General features: G+C 40.4%; 36 non-coding genes across 36 annotated transcripts; all 36 read left to right on the top strand.

The window, feature by feature from the left end:
- The first annotated feature begins 5 nt into the window (after positions 1-5).
- Trnaa-ugc (transfer RNA alanine (anticodon UGC)) lies at positions 6-78 on the top strand. Its single transcript has one exon. It is a non-coding gene; the product is annotated as a tRNA-Ala (tRNA).
- A 70-nt stretch (positions 79-148) lies between these two features.
- Positions 149-221, top strand: Trnaa-ugc (transfer RNA alanine (anticodon UGC)). The gene has a single exon. It is a non-coding gene; the product is annotated as a tRNA-Ala (tRNA).
- Positions 222-291: 70 nt separating this feature from the next.
- On the top strand, positions 292-364 carry Trnaa-ugc (transfer RNA alanine (anticodon UGC)). The gene has a single exon. It is a non-coding gene; the product is annotated as a tRNA-Ala (tRNA).
- A 213-nt stretch (positions 365-577) lies between these two features.
- Trnaa-ugc (transfer RNA alanine (anticodon UGC)) lies at positions 578-650 on the top strand. The gene has a single exon. It is a non-coding gene; the product is annotated as a tRNA-Ala (tRNA).
- Positions 651-720: 70 nt separating this feature from the next.
- On the top strand, positions 721-793 carry Trnaa-ugc (transfer RNA alanine (anticodon UGC)). The gene has a single exon. It is a non-coding gene; the product is annotated as a tRNA-Ala (tRNA).
- A 355-nt stretch (positions 794-1,148) lies between these two features.
- Trnaa-ugc (transfer RNA alanine (anticodon UGC)) lies at positions 1,149-1,221 on the top strand. Its single transcript has one exon. It is a non-coding gene; the product is annotated as a tRNA-Ala (tRNA).
- A 213-nt stretch (positions 1,222-1,434) lies between these two features.
- Positions 1,435-1,507, top strand: Trnaa-ugc (transfer RNA alanine (anticodon UGC)). Its single transcript has one exon. It is a non-coding gene; the product is annotated as a tRNA-Ala (tRNA).
- Positions 1,508-1,578: 71 nt separating this feature from the next.
- Positions 1,579-1,651, top strand: Trnaa-ugc (transfer RNA alanine (anticodon UGC)). The gene has a single exon. It is a non-coding gene; the product is annotated as a tRNA-Ala (tRNA).
- Positions 1,652-1,721: 70 nt separating this feature from the next.
- Trnaa-ugc (transfer RNA alanine (anticodon UGC)) lies at positions 1,722-1,794 on the top strand. Its single transcript has one exon. It is a non-coding gene; the product is annotated as a tRNA-Ala (tRNA).
- Positions 1,795-2,293: 499 nt separating this feature from the next.
- Positions 2,294-2,366, top strand: Trnaa-ugc (transfer RNA alanine (anticodon UGC)). Its single transcript has one exon. It is a non-coding gene; the product is annotated as a tRNA-Ala (tRNA).
- A 70-nt stretch (positions 2,367-2,436) lies between these two features.
- Trnaa-ugc (transfer RNA alanine (anticodon UGC)) lies at positions 2,437-2,509 on the top strand. The gene has a single exon. It is a non-coding gene; the product is annotated as a tRNA-Ala (tRNA).
- Positions 2,510-2,579: 70 nt separating this feature from the next.
- Trnaa-ugc (transfer RNA alanine (anticodon UGC)) lies at positions 2,580-2,652 on the top strand. Its single transcript has one exon. It is a non-coding gene; the product is annotated as a tRNA-Ala (tRNA).
- A 70-nt stretch (positions 2,653-2,722) lies between these two features.
- Trnaa-ugc (transfer RNA alanine (anticodon UGC)) lies at positions 2,723-2,795 on the top strand. The gene has a single exon. It is a non-coding gene; the product is annotated as a tRNA-Ala (tRNA).
- Positions 2,796-2,865: 70 nt separating this feature from the next.
- On the top strand, positions 2,866-2,938 carry Trnaa-ugc (transfer RNA alanine (anticodon UGC)). The gene has a single exon. It is a non-coding gene; the product is annotated as a tRNA-Ala (tRNA).
- Positions 2,939-3,150: 212 nt separating this feature from the next.
- Trnaa-ugc (transfer RNA alanine (anticodon UGC)) lies at positions 3,151-3,223 on the top strand. Its single transcript has one exon. It is a non-coding gene; the product is annotated as a tRNA-Ala (tRNA).
- Positions 3,224-3,436: 213 nt separating this feature from the next.
- Positions 3,437-3,509, top strand: Trnaa-ugc (transfer RNA alanine (anticodon UGC)). Its single transcript has one exon. It is a non-coding gene; the product is annotated as a tRNA-Ala (tRNA).
- A 70-nt stretch (positions 3,510-3,579) lies between these two features.
- On the top strand, positions 3,580-3,652 carry Trnaa-ugc (transfer RNA alanine (anticodon UGC)). Its single transcript has one exon. It is a non-coding gene; the product is annotated as a tRNA-Ala (tRNA).
- A 4,074-nt stretch (positions 3,653-7,726) lies between these two features.
- Trnaa-ugc (transfer RNA alanine (anticodon UGC)) lies at positions 7,727-7,799 on the top strand. Its single transcript has one exon. It is a non-coding gene; the product is annotated as a tRNA-Ala (tRNA).
- Positions 7,800-7,869: 70 nt separating this feature from the next.
- On the top strand, positions 7,870-7,942 carry Trnaa-ugc (transfer RNA alanine (anticodon UGC)). Its single transcript has one exon. It is a non-coding gene; the product is annotated as a tRNA-Ala (tRNA).
- Positions 7,943-8,012: 70 nt separating this feature from the next.
- Trnaa-ugc (transfer RNA alanine (anticodon UGC)) lies at positions 8,013-8,085 on the top strand. The gene has a single exon. It is a non-coding gene; the product is annotated as a tRNA-Ala (tRNA).
- A 70-nt stretch (positions 8,086-8,155) lies between these two features.
- On the top strand, positions 8,156-8,228 carry Trnaa-ugc (transfer RNA alanine (anticodon UGC)). Its single transcript has one exon. It is a non-coding gene; the product is annotated as a tRNA-Ala (tRNA).
- Positions 8,229-8,870: 642 nt separating this feature from the next.
- Trnaa-ugc (transfer RNA alanine (anticodon UGC)) lies at positions 8,871-8,943 on the top strand. The gene has a single exon. It is a non-coding gene; the product is annotated as a tRNA-Ala (tRNA).
- Positions 8,944-9,156: 213 nt separating this feature from the next.
- Positions 9,157-9,229, top strand: Trnaa-ugc (transfer RNA alanine (anticodon UGC)). Its single transcript has one exon. It is a non-coding gene; the product is annotated as a tRNA-Ala (tRNA).
- Positions 9,230-9,442: 213 nt separating this feature from the next.
- Trnaa-ugc (transfer RNA alanine (anticodon UGC)) lies at positions 9,443-9,515 on the top strand. The gene has a single exon. It is a non-coding gene; the product is annotated as a tRNA-Ala (tRNA).
- A 642-nt stretch (positions 9,516-10,157) lies between these two features.
- Trnaa-ugc (transfer RNA alanine (anticodon UGC)) lies at positions 10,158-10,230 on the top strand. Its single transcript has one exon. It is a non-coding gene; the product is annotated as a tRNA-Ala (tRNA).
- A 70-nt stretch (positions 10,231-10,300) lies between these two features.
- Trnaa-ugc (transfer RNA alanine (anticodon UGC)) lies at positions 10,301-10,373 on the top strand. The gene has a single exon. It is a non-coding gene; the product is annotated as a tRNA-Ala (tRNA).
- Positions 10,374-10,586: 213 nt separating this feature from the next.
- Trnaa-ugc (transfer RNA alanine (anticodon UGC)) lies at positions 10,587-10,659 on the top strand. The gene has a single exon. It is a non-coding gene; the product is annotated as a tRNA-Ala (tRNA).
- Positions 10,660-10,872: 213 nt separating this feature from the next.
- Positions 10,873-10,945, top strand: Trnaa-ugc (transfer RNA alanine (anticodon UGC)). The gene has a single exon. It is a non-coding gene; the product is annotated as a tRNA-Ala (tRNA).
- Positions 10,946-11,015: 70 nt separating this feature from the next.
- Positions 11,016-11,088, top strand: Trnaa-ugc (transfer RNA alanine (anticodon UGC)). Its single transcript has one exon. It is a non-coding gene; the product is annotated as a tRNA-Ala (tRNA).
- A 70-nt stretch (positions 11,089-11,158) lies between these two features.
- Trnaa-ugc (transfer RNA alanine (anticodon UGC)) lies at positions 11,159-11,231 on the top strand. The gene has a single exon. It is a non-coding gene; the product is annotated as a tRNA-Ala (tRNA).
- Positions 11,232-11,444: 213 nt separating this feature from the next.
- Trnaa-ugc (transfer RNA alanine (anticodon UGC)) lies at positions 11,445-11,517 on the top strand. The gene has a single exon. It is a non-coding gene; the product is annotated as a tRNA-Ala (tRNA).
- A 500-nt stretch (positions 11,518-12,017) lies between these two features.
- Positions 12,018-12,090, top strand: Trnaa-ugc (transfer RNA alanine (anticodon UGC)). The gene has a single exon. It is a non-coding gene; the product is annotated as a tRNA-Ala (tRNA).
- Positions 12,091-12,303: 213 nt separating this feature from the next.
- Positions 12,304-12,377, top strand: Trnaa-ugc (transfer RNA alanine (anticodon UGC)). The gene has a single exon. It is a non-coding gene; the product is annotated as a tRNA-Ala (tRNA).
- Positions 12,378-12,733: 356 nt separating this feature from the next.
- Positions 12,734-12,806, top strand: Trnaa-ugc (transfer RNA alanine (anticodon UGC)). Its single transcript has one exon. It is a non-coding gene; the product is annotated as a tRNA-Ala (tRNA).
- Positions 12,807-13,305: 499 nt separating this feature from the next.
- Trnaa-ugc (transfer RNA alanine (anticodon UGC)) lies at positions 13,306-13,378 on the top strand. Its single transcript has one exon. It is a non-coding gene; the product is annotated as a tRNA-Ala (tRNA).
- A 70-nt stretch (positions 13,379-13,448) lies between these two features.
- Positions 13,449-13,521, top strand: Trnaa-ugc (transfer RNA alanine (anticodon UGC)). Its single transcript has one exon. It is a non-coding gene; the product is annotated as a tRNA-Ala (tRNA).
- Positions 13,522-13,988: the final 467 nt, after the last annotated feature.

The raw sequence follows: 13,988 nt of genomic DNA, 5'->3' as shown, positions 1-13,988 counted from the left end.
AACACGGGGAATTAGCTCAATTGGTAGAGCGCTCGCTTTGCATGCGAGAGGTACCGGGATCGATGCCCAGATTCTCCAACATTCCTTTTAATAGAAAATGTGAGTATTGATTTTTTGAACAATACATGGTCTACGTGATGTGGAACCGGGGGAATTAGCTCAATTGGTAGAGCGCTCGCTTTGCATGCGAGAGGTACCGGGATCGATTCCCGGATTCTCCAACATTCCTTTTAATAGAAAATGTGAGTATAGATGTTTTGTACATTAAATGTTCTAAATGAAGTGGAACATGGGGAATTAGCTCAATTGGTAGAGCGCTCGCTTTGCATGCGAGAGGTACCGGGATCGATGCCCAGATTCTCCAACATTCCTTTTCATAGAAAATGTGAGTATAGATTTTTTGTACATTAAATGTTATAAATGAAGTGGAACATGGGGAATTAGCTCAATTGGTAGAGCGCTCGCTGTGTATGCGAGAGGTACCGGGATCGATGCCCTGATTCTCCAACATTCCTTTTAATAGAAAATGTGAGTATAGATTTTTTGTACATTAAATGTTCTAAATGAAGTGGAACAGGGGGAATTAGCTCAATTGGTAGAGCGCTCGCTTTGCATGCGAGAGGTACCGGGATCGATGCCCGGATTCTCCAACATTCCTTTTAATAGAAAATGGGAGTATAGATTTTTTGTACATTAAATGTTCTAAATGAAGTGGAACATGGGGAATTAGCTCAGTTGGTAGAACGCTCGCTTTGCATGCGAGAGGTACCGGGATCGATGCCCGGATTCTCCAACATTCCTTTTCATAGAAAATGTGAGTATAGATTTTTATACATTAAATGTTCTAAATGAAGTGGAACATGGGGAATTAGCTCAATTGGTAGAGCGCTCGCTTTGCATGCGAGAGGTACCGCGATCGATACCCGCATTCTCCAACATTCCTTTTCATAGAAAATGTGAGTATAGATTGTTTGTACATTAAATGTTCTAAGTGCACTGGAACCTGGGGAATTAGCTCAATTGGTAGAGCGCTCGCTTTGCATGCGAGAGGTACCGGGATCGATGCCCCGATTCTCCATCATTCCTTTTCATAGAACATGTGAGTATAGATTTTTTGTACATTAAATGTTCTAAATGAAGTGGAACATGGGGAATTAGCTCAATTGGTAGAGCGCTCGCTTTGCATGCGAGAGGTACCGGGATCGATGCCCGGATTCTCCAACATTCCTTTTAATAGAAAATGTGAGTATAGATTTTTTGTACATAAAATGTTCTAGATTAAGTGGAACATGGGGAATTAGCTCAATTGGTAGAGCGCTCGCTTTGCATGAGAGAGGTACCGGGATCGATGCCCGGATGCGCCAACCTTCCTTTTCATAGAAAATATGAGTATAGATTTTTTGTACATTAAATGTTCTAAATGATATGGAACACGGAGAATTAGCTCAATTGGTAGAGCGCTCGCTTTGCATGCGAGAGGTACCGGGATCGATGCCCGGATTCTCCAACATTCCTTTTCATAGAAAATGTGAGTATAGATTTTTTGTACCTTAAATTGTTCTAAATGAAGTGGAACATGGGGAATTAGCTCAATTGGTAGAGCGCTCGCTTTGCATGCGAGAGGTACCGGGATCGATGCCCGGATTCTCCAACATTCCTTTTCATAGAAAATGTGAGTATAGATTGTTTGTACATTAAATGTTCTAAATGAAGTGGAACATGGGGAATTAGCTCAATTGGTAGAGCGCTCGCTTTGCATGCGAGAGGTACCGGGATCGATTCCCAGATTCTCCAACATTCCTTTTCAAAGAAAATGTGAGTATAGATTTTTTGTACATTAAATGTTCTAAATGAAGTGGAACATGGGGAATTAGCTGAATTGGTAGAGCGCTCGCTTTGCATGCGAGAGGTACGAGGATCGATGCCCGGATTCTCCAACATTCCTCTTCATAGAAAATGTGAGTATAGATGTTTTGTACATTAAATGGGCTACGCGAAGTGGAACATGGGGAATAAGCTGCATTGGAAGAGCGCTCGCTTTGCATGCGAGAGGTACCGGGATCGATGCCCGGATTCTCCAACATTCCTTTTCATAGAAAATGTGAGTATAGATTTTTTGTACATTAAATGTTGTAGATGAAGTTGAACATGGGGAAATAGCTCAATTGGTAGAGCGCTCGCTTTGCCTGATAGAGGTACCGGGATCGATGCTCGGATTCTCCAACATTCCTTTTCATAGAAAATGTGAGTATAGATTTTTTGTACATTAAATGTTCTAAACGAAGTGGAACACGGGGAATTAGCTCAATTGGTAGAGCGCTCGCTTTGCATGCGAGAGGTACCGGGATCGATGCCCAGATTCTCCAACATTCCTTTTAATAGAAAATGTGAGTATTGATTTTTTGTACAATACATGGTCTACGTGATGTGGAACCGGGGGAATTAGCTCAATTGGTAGAGCGCTCGCTTTGCATGCGAGAGGTACCGGGATCGATTCCCGGATTCTCCAACATTCCTTTTAATAGAAAATGTGAGTATAGATATTTTGTACATTAAATGTTCTAAATGAAGTGGAACATGGGGAATTAGCTCAATTGGTAGAGCGCTCGCTTTGCATGCGAGAGGTACCGGGATCGATGCCCAGATTCTCCAACATTCCTTTTCATAGAAAATGTGAGTATAGATTTTTTGTACATTAAATGTTCTAAATGAAGTGGAACAGGGGGAATTAGCTCAATTGGTAGAGCGCTCGCTTTGCATGCGAGAGGTACCGGGATCGATGCCCGGATTCTCCAACATTCCTTTTCATAGAAAATGTGAGTATAGATTTTTTGTACATTAAATGTTCTAAATGAAGTGGAACAGGGGGAATTAGCTCAATTGGTAGAGCGCTCGCTTTGCATGCGAGAGGTACCGGGATCGATGCCCGGATTCTCCAACATTCCTTTTCATAGAAAATGTGAGTATAGATTTTTATACATTAAATGTTCTAAATGAAGTGGAACATGGGGAATTAGCTCAATTGGTAGAGCGCTCGCTTTGCATGCGAGAGGTACCGGGATCGATATCCGCATTCTCCAACATTCCTTTTCATAGAAAATGTGAGTATAGATTGTTTGTACATTAAATGTTCTAAGTGCACTGGAACCTGGGGAATTAGCTCAATTGGTAGAGCGCTCGCTTTGCATGCGAGAGGTACCGGGATCGATGCCCGGATTCGCCAACATTCCTTTTAATAGAAGATGTGAGTATAGATTTTTTGTATATTAAATGTTCTAAAAGAAGTGGAACATGGGGAATTAGCTCAATTGGTAGAGCGCTCGCTTTGCATGCGAGAGGTACCGGGATCGATGCCCCGATTCTCCATCATTCCTTTTCATAGAACATGTGAGTATAGATTTTTTGTACATTAAATGTTCTAAATGAAGTGGAACATGGGGAATTAGCTCAATTGGTAGAGCGCTCGCTTTGCATGCGAGAGGTACCGGGATCGATGCCCGGATTCTCCAACATTCCTTTTAATAGAAAATGTGAGTATAGATTTTTTGTACATAAAATTGTCTACGTGAAGTTGAACATGGGGAATTAGCTCAATTGGTAGAGCGCTCGCTTTGCATGCGAGAGGTACCGGGATCGATGCCCGGATTCTCCAACATTCATTTTAATAGAAAATGTGAGTATAGATTTTTTGTACATTAAATGTTCTAAATGAAGTGGAACATAGGGAATTAGCTCAGTTGGTAGAGCGCTCGCTTTGCATGCGAGAGGTACCGGGATCGATGACCGGATTCTCCAACATTCCTTTTCATAGAAAATGTGAGTATAGATTTTTTGTACATTAAATGTTCTAAATGAAGTGGAACATGGGGAATTAGCTCAATTGGTAGAGAGTTCGCTTTGCATGCGAGAGGTACCGGGATCGATGCCCAGATTCTCCAACATTCCTTTTCATAGAAAATGTGAGTATAGATTTTTTGTACATTAAATGTTGTAAATGAAGTGGAACATGGGGAATTAGCTCAATTGGTAGAGCGCTCTCTGAGCATGCGAGGGGTAACGGGATCGATGCCCGGATTCTCCAATATTACTTTTAATAGAAAATGTGAGTATGGATTGTTTGTACATTAAATGTTTCAAATGAAGCTGAAAATAGGGAATTATCTCAATTGGTAGAGCGCTCTCTGAGCATGCGAGAGGTAACGGGATCGATGCCCGGATTCTCCAATATTACTTTTCATTGAAAATGTGAGTATGGATTGTTTGTACATTAAATGTTTCAAATAAAGCTGAAAATGGGGAATTAGCTCAATTGGTAGAGCGCTCTCTGAGCATGCGAGAGGTACCGGGATCGATTCCCGGATTCTCCAATATTACTTTTCATAGAAAATGTGAGTATAGATTGTTTGTACATTAAATGTTCTAAATGAAGTAGAACATGGGGAATTAGTTCAATTGGTAGAGCGCTCTCTGAGCATTCGAGAGGTACCGGGATCGATTCCCGGATTCTCCAATATTACTTTTCATAGAAAATGTGAGTATAGATTGTTTGTACATTTAATGTTCTAAATGAAGTAGAACATGGGGAATTAGTTCAATTGGTAGAGCGCTCTCTGAGCATGCGAGAGGTAACGGGATCGATGCCCGGATTCTCCAATATTACTTTTCATTGAAAATGTGAGTATGGATTGTTTGTACATTAAATGTTTCAAATGAAGCTGAAAATGGGGAATTAGCTCAATTGGTAGAGCGCTCTCTGAGCATGCGAGAGGTACCGGGATCGATTCCCGGATTCTCCAATATTACTTTTCATAGAAAATGTGAGTATAGATTGTTTGTACATTAAATGTTCTAAATGAAGTAGAACATGGGGAATTAGTTCAATTGGTAGAGCGCTCTCTGAGCATGCGAGAGGTACCGGGATCGATTCTTGGATTCTCCAATATTACTTTTCATAGAAAATGTGAGTATAGATTGTTTGTACATTAAATGTTCTAAATGAAGTAGAACATGGGGAATTAGTTCAATTGGTAGAGCGCTCTCTGAGCATGCGAGAGGTAACGGGATCGATGCCCGGATTCTCCAATATTACTTTTCATTGAAAATGTGAGTATGGATTGTTTGTACATTAAATGTTTCAAATGAAGCTGAAAATGGGGAATTAGCTCAATTGGTAGAGCGCTCTCTGAGCATGCGAGAGGTAACGGGATCGATGCCCGGATTCTCCAATATTACTTTTCATAGAAAATGTTAGTATGGATTGTTTGTACATTAAATGTTTCAAATGAAGCTGAAAATAGGGAATTATCTCAATTGGTAGAGCGCTCTCTGAGCATGCGAGAGGTACCGGGATCGATTCCCGGATTCTCCAATATTACTTTTCATAGAAAATGTGAGTATGGATTGTTTGTACATTAAATGTTTCAAATGAAGCTGAAAATTGGGAATTAGCTCAATTGGTAGAGCGCTCTCTGGGCATGCGAGAGGTAACGGGATCGATGCCCGGATTCTCCAATATTACTTTTCATAGAAAATGTGAGTATAGATTGTTTGTACATTAAATGTTCTAAATGAAGTAGAACATGGGGAATTAGTTCAATTGGTAGAGCGCTCTCTGAGCATGCGAGAGGTAACGGGATCGATGCCTGCATTCTCCAATATTACTTTTCATTGAAAATGTGAGTATGGATTGTTTGTACATTAAATGTTTCAAATGAAGCTGAAAATGGGGAATTAGCTCAATTGGTAGAGCGCTCTCTGAGCATGCGAGAGGTAACGGGATCGATGCCCGGATTCTCCAATATTACTTTTCATAGAAAATGTGAGTATGGATTGTTTGTACATTAAATGTTTCAAATGAAGCTGAAAATAGGGAATTATCTCAATTGGTAGAGCGCTCTCTGAGCATGCGAGAGGTACCGGGATCGATTCCCGGATTCTCCAATATTACTTTTCATTGAAAATGTGAGTATGGATTGTTTGTACATTAAATGTTTCAAATGAAGCTGAAAATGGGGAATTAGCTCAATTGGTAGAGCGCTCTCTGAGCATGCGAGAGGTAACGGGATCGATGCCCGGATTCTCCAATATTACTTTTCATAGAAAATGTGAGTATGGATTGTTTGTACATTAAATGTTTCAAATGAAGCTGAAAATAGGGAATTATCTCAATTGGTAGAGCGCTCTCTGAGCATGCGAGAGGTACCGGGATCGATTCCCGGATTCTCCAATATTACTTTTCATAGAAAATGTGAGTATGGATTGTTTGTACATTAAATGTTTCAAATGAAGCTGAAAATAGGGAATTATCTCAATTGGTAGAGCGCTCTCTGAGCATGCGAGAGGTACCGGGATCGATTCCCGGATTCTCCAATATTACTTTTCATAGAAAATGTGAGTATGGATTGTTTGTACATTAAATGTTTCAAATGAAGCTGAAAATAGGGAATTATCTGAATTGGTAGAGCGCTCTCTGAGCATGCGAGAGGTACCGGGATCGATTCCCGGATTCTCCAATATTACTTTTCATTGAAAATGTGAGTATGGATTGTTTGTACATTAAATGTTCTAAATGAAGTAAAACATGGGGAATTAGTTCAATTGGTAGAGCGCTCTCTGAGCATGCGAGAGGTAACGGGATCGATGCCCGGATTCTCCAATATTACTTTTCATAGAAAATGTGAGTATAGATTGTTTGTACATTAAATGTTCTAAATGAAGTAGAACATGGGGAATTAGTTCAATTGGTAGAGCGCTCTCTGAGCATGCGAGAGGTAACTGGATCGATGCCCGGATTCTCCAATATTACTTTTCATAGAAAATGTGAGTATAGATTGTTTGTACATTAAATGTTCTAAATGAAGTAGAACATGGGGAATTAGTTCAATTGGTAGAGCGCTCTCTGAGCATGCGAGAGGTAACGGGATCGATTCCCGGATTCTCCAATATTACTTTTCATTGAAAATGTGAGTATGGATTGTTTGTACATTAAATGTTTCAAATGAAGCTGAAAATGGGGAATTAGCTCAATTGGTAGAGCGCTCTCTGAGCATGCGAGAGGTAACGGGATCGATGCCCGGATTCTCCAATATTACTTTTCATAGAAAATGTGAGTATAGATTGTTTGTACATTAAATGTTCTAAATGAAGTAGAACCTGGGGAATTAGTTCAATTGGTAGAGCGCTCTCTGAGCATGCGAGAGGTAACGGGATCGATGCCCGGATTCTCCAATATTACTTTTCATAGAAAATGTGAGTATAGATTGTTTGTACATTAAATGTTCTAAATGAAGTAGAACATGGGGAATTAGTTCAATTGGTAGAGCGCTCTCTGAGCATGCGAGAGGTAACGGGATCGATGCCCGGATTCTCCAATATTACTTTTCATAGAAAATGTGAGTATAGATTGTTTGTACATTAAATGTTCTAAATGAAGTAGAACATGGGGAATTAGTTCAATTGGTAGAGCGCTCTCTGAGCATGCGAGAGGTAACGGGATCGATGCCCGGATTCTCCAATATTACTTTTAATAGAAAATGTGAGTATGGATTGTTTGTACATTAAATGTTCTAAATGAAGTGGCACATGTGGAATTAGCTCAATTGGTAGAGCGCTCGATTTGCATGCGAGAGGTACCGGGATCGATACCCGGATTCTCCAACATTCCTTTTAATAGAAAATGTCATTTTAGATTTTTTGTACATTAAATGTTCTGAATGAAGTGGAAAATGGGGAATTAGCTCAATTGGTAGAGCGCTCGCCTTGCATGCGAGAGGTACCGGCATCGATGCCCGGATTCTCCAACATTCCTTTTAATAGAAAATGTGAGTGTAGATTATTTGTACATTAAATGTTCTAAATGAAGTGGAACATGGGGAATTAGCTCAATTGGTAGAGCGCTCGCCTTGCATGCGAGAGGTACCGGCATCGATGCCCGGATTCTCCAACATTCCTTTTAATAGAAAATGTGAGTGTAGATTATTTGTACATTAAATGTTCTAAATCAAGTGGAACATGGGGGATTAGCTCAATTGGTAGAGCGCTCGCTTTGCATGCAAGAGGTACCGGGATCGATGCCCGGATTCTCCAACATTCCTTTTAATAGAAAATGTGAGTATAGATTTTTTGTACATTAAATGTTCTAAATCAAGTGGAACATGGGGAATTAGCTCAATTGGTAGAGCGCTCGCTTTGCATTCGAGAGGTACCGGGATCGATGCCCGGATTCTCCAACATTCCTTTTAATAGAAAATTTGAGTATAGATATTTTGTACATTAAATGTTCTAAATCAAGTGGAACATGGGGAATTAGCTCAATTCGTAGAGCGCTCGCTTTGCATGCGAGAGGTACCGGGATCGATTCCAGGATTCTCCAACATTCCTTGTCATAGAAAATGTGAGTGTAGATTTGTTGTACATTAAATGTTCTAAATGAAGTGGAACATGGGGAATTAGCTCAATTGGTAGAGCGCTCGCTTTGCATGCGAGAGGTACCGGGATGGATGCCCGGATTCTCCAACATACCGTTTCATAGAAAATGTTAGTATAGATGTTTTGTACCTTAAATTGTCTACATGAAGTGGAACATGGGGAATTAGCTCAATTGGTAGAGCGCTCGCTTTGCATGAGAGAGGTACCTGGATCGATGCCCGGATTCTCCAACATTCCTTTTCATAGAAAATGTGAGTATAGATTTTTTGTACATTAAATGTTCTGAATGAAGTGGAACATGGGGAAATAGCTCAATTGGTAGAGCGCTTGCTTTGCATGCGAGAGGTACCGGCATCGATTCCCGGATTCTCCAGCATTCCTTTTCATAGAAAATGTGAGTATAGATTGTTTGTACATTAAATGTTCTAAATGAAGTGGAACATGGGGAATTAGCTCAATTGGTAGAGCGCTCGCTTTGCATGCGAGAGGTACCGGGATCGATGCCCGGATTCTCCAACATTCCTTTTAATAGAAAATGTGAGTATAGATCTTTTGTACATTAAATGTTCTAAATGAAGTGGAACATGGGGAATTAGCGCAATTGGTAGAGCGCTCGCTTTGCATGCGAGAGGTACTGGTATCGATCCCCGGATTCTCCAACATTCCTTTTAATAGAAAATGTAATTATAGATTTTTTGTACATTAAATGTTCTAAATGAAGTGGAACATGGGGAATTAGCTCAATTGGTAGAGCGCTCGCCTTGCATGCGAGAGGTACAGGGATCGATACCCGGATTCTCCAACATTCCTTTTAATAGAAAATGTGAGTATAGATTTTTTGTACATTAAATGTTCTAAATGAAATGGAACATGTGGAATTAGCTCAATTGGTTAAGCGCTCGATTTGCATGCGAGAGGTACCGGGATCGATGCCCGGATTCTCCAACATTCCTTTTAATAGAAAATGTAATTAAAGATTTTTTGTACATTAAATGTTCTAAATGAAGTGGAACATGGGGAATTAGCTCAATTGGTAGAGCGCTCGCCTTGCATGCGAGAGGTACAGGGATCGATACCCGGATTCTCCAACATTCCTTTTAATAGAAAATGTGAGTATAGATTTTTTGTACATTAAATGTTCTAAATGAAGTGGAACATGGGGAATTAGCTCAATTGGTAAAGCGCTCGCTTTGCATGCGAGAGGTACCGGGATTGATGCATGGATTCTCCAACATTCCTTTTAATAGAAAACGTGAGTATAGATTTTTTGTACATTAAATGTTCTAAATGAAGTGGAACATGGGCAATTAGCTCAATTGGTAGAGACCTCGCTTTGCATGCGAGAGGTACCGGGATGGATGCCCAGATTCTCCAACATTCCTTTTAATAGAAAATGTGAGTATAGATTTTTTGTACATTAAATGTTCTAAATGAAGTTTGACATGGGGAATTAGCTCAATTGGTAGAGCGCTCGCTTTGCATGCGAGCGGTACCGGGATCGATTCCACGATTCTCCAACATTCCTTTTCATAGAAAATGTGAGTATAGATTTTTTGTACATTAAATGTTCTAAATGAAGTGGAACATGGGGAATAGGCTCAATTGGTAGAGCGCTCGCTTTGCATGCGAGAGGTACCGGCATCGATGCTCGGATTCTCCAACATTCCTTTTAATAGAAAATGTGTGTATAGATTTCTTATACATTAAATGTTCTAAATGAAGTGGAACACGGGGAATTAGCTCAATTGGTAGAGCGCTCGCTTTGCATGCGAGAGGTACCGGGATCGATGCCCAGATTCTCCAACATTCCTTTTAATAGAAAATGTGAGTATAGATTTTTTGTACATTTAATGGTCTACGTGAAGTGGAACCTGGGGAATTAGCTCAATTGGTAGAGCGCTCGCTTTGCATGCGAGAGGTACCGGGATCGATACCCGGATTCTCCAACATTCCTTTTAATAGAAAATGTCATTTTAGATTTTTTGTACATTAAATGTTCTGAATGAAGTGGAACATGGGGAATTAGCTCCATTGGTAGAGCGCTCGCCTTGCATGCGAGAGGTACCGGCATCGATGCCCGGATTCTCCAACATTCCTTTTAATAGAAAATGTGAGTATAGATTTTTTGTACATTAAATGTTCTAAATGAAGTGGAACATGGGGAATTAGCTCAATTGGTAGAGCGCTCGCCTTGCATGCGAGAGGTACCGGGATCGATGCCCGGATTCTCCAACATTCCTTTTAATAGAAAATGTGAGTATAGATTTTGTGTACATTAAATGTTCTAAATGAAGTGGAACATGGGGAATTAGCACAATTTGTAGAGCGCTCGCCTTGCATGCGAGAGGTACCGGCATCGATGCCCGGATTCTCCAACATTCCTTTTAATAGAAAATGTGAATATAGATTTTTTGTACATTAAATGTTCTAAATGAAGTGGAACATGGGGAAATAGCTCAATTGGTAGAGCGCTCGCTTTGCATGCGAGAGGTACCGGGATCGATGCCCGGATTCTCCAACATTCCTTTTAATAGAAAATGTGAGTATAGATTTTTTGTACATTAAATGTTCTAACTCAAGTGGAACATGGGGAATTAGCTCAATTGGTAGAACGCTCGCTTTGCATGCGAGAGGTACCGGGATCGATGCCCGGATTCTCCAACATTCCTTTTAATAGAAAATTTGAGTATAGATATTTTGTACATTAAATGTTCTAAATGAAGTGGAACATGGGGAATTAGCTCAATTCGTAGAGCGCTCGCTTTGCATGCGAGAGGTACCGGGATCGATTCCCGGATTCTCCAACATTCCTTGTCATAGAAAATGTGAGTGTAGAGTTGTTGTACATTAAATGTTCTAAATGAAGTGGAACATGGGGAATCAGCTCAATTGGTAGAGCGCTCATTTTGCATGCGAGAGGTACCGGGATCGATGCCCGGATTCTCCAACATTCCTTTTCATAGAAAATGTGAGTATAGATTTTTTGTACATTAAATGTTCTAAATGAAGTGGAACATGGGGAATTAGCTCAATTGGTAGAGCGCTCGCTTTGCATGCGAGAAGTACCGGGATCGATGCCCGGATTCTCCAACATTCATTTTAATTTTAAAATGTGAGTATAGATATTTTGTACATTAAATGTTCTAAATGAAGTGGAACATAGGGAATTAGCTCAATTGGAAGAGCGCTCGCTTTGCATGCGAGAGGTACCGGGATGGATGCCCGGATTCTCCAACATACCGTTTCATAGAAAATATGAGTATAGATGTTTTGTACCTTAAATTGTCTACATGAAGTGGAACATGGGGAATTAGCTCAATTGGTAGAGCGCTCGCTTTGCATGAGAGAGGTACCTGGATCGATGCCCGGATTCTCGAACATTCCTTTTCATAGAAAATGTGAGTATGAATTTTTTGTACATTAAATGTTCTGAATAAAGTGGAACATGGGGAAATAGCTCAATTGGTAGAGCGCTTGCTTTGCATGCGAGAGGTACTGGGATCGATTCCCGGATTCTCCAACATACCTTTTCATAGAAAATGTGAGTATAGATATTTTGTACATTAAATGTTCTAAATGAAGTGGAACATGGGGAATTAGCTCAATTGGTAGAGCGCTCGCTTTGCATGCGAGAGATACCGGGATCGATGCCCGGATTCTCCAACATTCCTTTTCATAGAAAATGTGAGTATAGATTTTTTGTACATTAAATGTTCTAAATAAAGTGGAACCTGGGGAATTAGCTCAATTGGTAGAGCGCTCGCTTTGCATGAGAGAGGTACCGGGATCGATGCCTTGATTCTCCAACATTCCTTTTCATAGAAAATGTGAGTATAGATTGTTTGTACATTAAATGTTCTAAATGAAGTGGAACACGGGGAATTAGCTCAATTGGTAGAGCGCTCGCTTTGCATGCGAGAGGTACTCGGGATCGATGCCCGGATTCTCCAACATTCCTTTTAATAGAAAATGGGAGTATAGATATTTTGTACATTAAATGGTCTACGCGAAGTGGAACATGGGGAATTAGCTCAATTGGTAGAGCGCTCGCTTTGCATGCGACAGGTACCCGGATCGATGCCCGGATTCTCCAACATTCCTTTTCATAGAAAATGTGAGTATAGATTTTTTGTACATTAAATGTTCTAAATGAAGTGGAACATGGGGAATTAACTCAATTGGTAGAGCGCTCGCTTTGCATGCGAGAGGTACCGGGATCGATGCCCGGATTCTCCAACTTTCCCTTTCATAGAAAATGTGAGTATAGATTTTTTGTACATTAAATGTTCTAAATGAAGTGGAACATGGGGAATTAGCTCCATCGGTAGAGCGCTCGCTTTGCATGCGAGAGGTACCGGGATCGATTCCCGGATTCTCCAACATTCCTTTTCATAGAAAATGTGAGTATAGATTTTTTGTACATTAAATGGTCTATATGAATTGGAACATGGGGAATTAGCTCAATTGGTAGAGCGCTCGCTTTGCATGCGAGAGGTACCGGGATCGATGCCGGGATTCTCCAACATTCCATTTCATAGAAAATGTGAGTATAGATTGTTTGTACATTAAATGTTCTAAATGAAGTGGAACATAGGGAATTAACTCAATTGGTAGAGCGCTCGCTTTGCATGCGATAGGTACCGGGATCGATTCCCGGATTCTCCAACATTCCTTTTCATAGAAAATGTGAGTATAGATATTTTGTACATTAAATGTTCAAAATGAAGTGGAACATGGGGAATTAGCTCAATTGGTAGAGCGCTCGCTTTGCATGCGAGAAGTACCGGGATCGATGCCCGGAGTCTCCAATATTCCTTTTAATAGAAAATGTGAGTATAGATTTTTTGTACATTAAATGTTCTAAATGAAGTGGAACATGGGGAACTAGCTCAATTGGTAGAGCGCTCGCTTTGCATGCGAGAGGCACCGGGATCGATGCCCGGATTCTCCAACATTCCTTTTCATAGAAAATGTGAGTATAGATTTTTTGTACATTAAATGTTCTAAATGAAGTGGAACATGGGGAATTAGCTCAATTGGTAGAGCGCTCGCTTTGCATACGAGAGGTACCGGGATCGATCCCCGGATTCTCCAACATTCCTTTTCATAGAAAATGTGAGTATAGATATTTTGTACATTAAATGTTCTAAGTGCACTGGAACATGGGGAATTAGCTCAATTGGTAGAGCGCTCGCTTTGCATGCGAGAGGTACCGGGATCGATGCCAGGATTCTCAAACATTCCTTTTAATAGAAAATGTGAGTATAGATGTCTTATACATTAAATGTTCTAAATGAAGTTGAACATGGGGAATTAGCTCAATTGGTAGAGACCTCGCTTTGCATGCGAGAGGTACCGGGATCGATGCCCGGATTCTCCAACATTCCTTTTAATAAAAAATGTGAGTATAGATTTTTTGTACATTAAATGTTCTAAATGAAGTGGAACATGGGGAATTAGTACAATTGGTAGAACGCTCGCTTTGCGTGCGAGAGGTACCGGGATCGATGCCCGGATTCTCCAATATTCCTTTTCATAGAAAATGTGAGTATAGATTTTTT

This window comes from Euprymna scolopes, chromosome 39 (assembly GCF_053919585.1).
Source record: "Euprymna scolopes isolate OS-2025 chromosome 39, ASM5391958v1, whole genome shotgun sequence".
NCBI lineage: Eukaryota > Metazoa > Mollusca > Cephalopoda > Sepiida > Sepiolidae > Euprymna > Euprymna scolopes.
The sequence above is the reverse complement of the archived record's forward strand: the minus strand, read 5'-3'. Positions and strand labels throughout refer to the sequence as shown.